Source organism: Otolemur garnettii, unplaced genomic scaffold (assembly GCF_000181295.1).
Source record: "Otolemur garnettii isolate 467f Iridium unplaced genomic scaffold, OtoGar3 scaffold00225, whole genome shotgun sequence".
Classification (NCBI taxonomy): Eukaryota; Metazoa; Chordata; class Mammalia; order Primates; family Galagidae; genus Otolemur; species Otolemur garnettii.
Window position 1 is genome coordinate 1,880,372 of NW_003852620.1, and position 4,331 is coordinate 1,884,702.

The window sequence follows — 4,331 nt, forward strand, 5'->3', positions numbered from 1 at the left end:
TGTCCAGAGCCAGGTTTGGACCGCCACATTTGGTATATGGGGCTGGTGCCCTACCCACTGAACCACAAGCGCTGCCCACTTCCCCCACTTCTTTTTTTTTTGGAGACAGAGTCTTACTTTGTCGCCCTCGGTAGATTGCTGTGCCATCACAGCTCACAGCAACCTCCAGCTCTTGGGCTAGGGCAATTCTCTTGTTTCAGCCTCCCTGAGTAACTAGGACTACAAGGGCCTGCCACAACGCCCGGCTAATTTGGTTGTAGTTGCCACTGCTGTTTTAGCTGGCCAGGGCCAGGTTCAAACCCATCACTCTTGGTATATGGGGCCGGTGCCCTACCCACTGAGCCACAGGCTCTGCCCACTTCCCCCACTTTTTTTTTTTTTCTTTTTGAGACAGAGCCTCAAGCTGTCCCCCTGGGTAGAGTGCTATGGCTTCACTGCTCACAGCAACCTCCAACTCCTGGGCTCAAGCGAGTCTCCTTCCTCCGCCTCCCAAGTAGCTGGGAACACTGGCGTCTGCCACAATGCGCGGCTATTTTTTGGTTGCAGCCATTATTGTTGTTTGGCGGGCTGGGCTGGACTCAAACCCGCCACCTTAGGTGTATGTGGCTGGCGCCTTAGCCGCTTGAGCCACAGGCACTGAGCCTCCCCTACTTCTTAATTTCTCTTAAATACTCTCTCCATTTCCATTGTGACTAAGAGTTCAAGCTCCTCATTTCTTCCCTGGGTCACTGAAAGTCTTTTCAATGTTCTCTATCTCTCCTCTCTTCCCCTTTGTTATCAGTTCACCCTCTTTGCTGCTCAGTCTCTCTAAAATGCAGATGTGATGTTATGTTTCTGCCTAAAAGTTCTCAGCGGCTCCTTTTCAGGAGAGAGTTTGATTCTCTCTTCTTAGCACATCAGGCCTTTGGCTATAGGGTCCTGCCCACCATCTGGCCTTATGTCCTGCTTGGCCCTTTTAAAACTTTTTCATTACAGCCTACAGAATTTCTTGCCTTTTCTTAAACATATTACCTGTTTCCTCTTCTTGACTCTCCTTCCTCCATACCTCTCCTTGCCACAGTGACCCTGTTTGTCTGTAAGATTTAACTCAAGTGTCACTTCCTGGAAATTCTCCAAAATGCCCCAGTTTGATTTGACAGACCTTCACATGTGCTATCAAGGATAGCTTCTTTCCCTATAGCTACTGTAGCTCTTGGTTTGTGTGCCAGCATCTCCTATCAGATTGAAAGTTCCTGGAGGGTAGAACCATGGTTTTTTCACCTTGCATCTCTAATACCTCATCCTGGTTCTCAGTGGTTATTCAGTAGTAATTCGAAGGATTGAACCAAAAGCCACATAGTGAGGGCTGGCTTGAATGGACCTAACAGTGAGTGCTGCTGGCATTCAGGGATGGAAGAGATCCATGTGGCTGGACCAGCTCAGGAAGGTTTGAAGTGTCCTAAAGGACCTGGAAGAGAAATAAACTCATACCTACACTGATGTAAATAATTGGTGATTTTATTCGCACCTGCGCAGGGGGGCCGTTGCACTGAGACAAGCGAGCCCTCCTATGCAGAGTTTTCTGTCTTTTATACCTTTTTTTTGCATAGCTTAAGCGAGCAGGGGTGGGTGAGGTACATTGCCATTGGAGGGGTTTCAGTTCGGTTGTCAAGGGATACATTTCAAATTACAATGGTTACAATCTTACAACAATAATTGATTAATGGATACATCTTAGATCACAATAGTCATTATTATACAACGGTAATCAATCAATGGTCATGTCTTAGATCACAATGGTTAACAATAGTCAGGCCCGGGTGAGTCTTCTACCATTGTTCACCTGCTGAGAACCTAATGGTAGTGAAACTCGGAACTTTCCGTGCTTCTTCTATTCTACAGATCATGGGAACGTGGCTGGGAAAAGCCGGTAAAGCAGGGGGGCGAGGGAATGGGAGGCTTACCCGTGGGGCGGGGGAATGGGAGACTTGCTGCCGGCTGCGTGAGGGGAGGAGTGGGAAGGAGGGAAGGAGGCGGAGGGAATGGACTTGCCCACAGCGGGGGGGAATGGTAGGGGGGGCAGGCAGAGGGAGCAGAAGCTCACAACAGGTTTCCTAGTGGAAAGTTCATGAGTTCAAGGTGAGCTCTGTGTGTGTATGTGAGAGAGAGAGAGAGAGAAAGAGAGATCTTTTTGAATAATGTGTGTGTCCTGGAGGCATGTGTGTGTTTGTGACTTACTCCTAGGTAAGAACATATTGCTTTAAGTATTTGCATATCCTTCACATCTCTATTAGCTTCTGGAACTGTGTGTAAATTACCCACCATATACTCTGTCCTTTCCTAGGTTCTGTAAGAAGTTACAGAGGAAGAGAGACACTTTTCTTGGGCTTGTGTACTTATAGTCCTAGTGAGGAAAAAGTTACACTCCTTATTGGTTATCTTTATGTCAGGCACTGTGATGGGAGTTTTGCATATAGGAGGTATGTGCGCACACACACAGGATCACACATGGAGGCAGTAGGTGGAATGATTAAGAACACAGACTCTGGTGGCTACAAATCCCAGTTCTGCCACTTGCTGGCGGGGGCAAGTTATTCAACCATTGTGTTGAGTTTTCCCTGCAATAACAATAATTATTGTTATTTCTAATCTTTTTGACAAACATGCAAGGAAACTGAGGCTCAGAAACACTAAGTAATTTGCTAATAGTCACCCATGTCATAAGTGACCAAATGAACCCAGCCCTCCCACCTTACTGTAAGCTTTTTTGCATTATTTTTGGCTACCACCTGCTCTTGTTTCATGCTCTATACATACTCACCTGTACAACCAGATACCTGAGAACACAAATGCCCACAGGTGCAGACTTGCCAGATACAATCTGACATCATAGTCACAAAGGGAGGAGGAGAGGGGGTGGATGGAGGCTGAGACAGCAACGAAATAGTTTTTAGTGATTAGCAATCTTGAAACTGGTAAGTTTGAGTCAAGAAGGCTTAAGAGAGGAAGTGAGTCTCATGAAAAGAACTGCATTTGGGAAGGCAGGGCCTGGGTTTCGTAAAGAGGGGGCAGGAAGGGCATTTCAGGCATGTAATATGATGTGAAGGTGGGGGAGAGAAAGCCAAACAACCTTACATGGCTGACAGAGGGAAGCTGAGCCAGGTGTCTTTAGAGATAAGAGCAGTGGAACTGATGACAGACATCTTGCTTGAAGGTAAAAGGAGCTGTCAGGAGTTATGTTTGGCCTCTTCCGTGGGACAAGTGGGAACCATGCAGGTGTCTGAGAGCTGCAATCTGAATAATGTTTGAAGAAGGTCTTTTTTTTTTTTTTTTTTTTTTTGAGACAGAGCCTCAAGCTATCGCCCTGGGTAGAGTGCCATGGTGTCACAGCTCACAGCAACCTCCAACTCCTGGGATTAAGCGATTCTCTTGCCTCAGCCTCCTGAGTAGCTGAAACTATAGGCGCCCACCACAACACCTGGCTATTTTTTGGTTGTAGTTGTCATTGTTTGGCAGGCCTGGGACGGATTTGAACCCGCCAGCTCTGGTGGATGTGGCTGGCGCCTTAGCCACTTGAGCTATAGGCGCCACCCTGGAAAAGTGTTTGTACTGCCCTCTATGTAGAAAAAGGAATAAGCAATAACTGAGTATTGGTAGCATCCCACACATCTTATTTAATGCATTCACTACCTATGAGAAGTAGGTATTATTGTCTATACTTTACAGTGAAGTAACAAGCATCTAGTGGGTTCACAGATGTTAGGTATCTCACCTAAAGTCACACAGCTGGGAGGAAGCAGCCCAAAATTCAAATCAGAGCCTGGATGCCTGTCTGCTGCATAGATGAGAGCAGTCATTACTGGAAGCCTGGACTTGACCTTCTTGAGACCTGAAACCCTGGTGTCTTCACTGTGCCAATCCATTGTCTGCTCTTACTCCCAACACACACACACACACACACACACGTGTGCACACATGCCCTGGATGGAGTTCCTGTCCTCGGGGCAGGGTCTGCTGAGACCAGTGGAACTGTCGTGACCAACTAAAGAAATATAAAGTTAGGAATGACAATAAAGAAAGAGACATGGCTCGGTGCCTGTGGCTCAAGTGGCTAAGGCACCAGCCACAAACACCTAAGGTGGCGAGTTCAAATCCAGCCTGGGCCCACCAAACAACAATGATGGCTGCAACCAAAAAAAAATAGCTGGATGTTGTGGCGGGCGCCTGTGGTTCCAGCTACTTGGGAGGCTGAGGCTGGAGACTCACTTGAGCCCAGGAGTTGGAGGTTGCTGTGAGCTGTGATGCCATGGCACTCTACCCAGGGGGATAGCTTGAGGCTCCGTCTCAAAAAA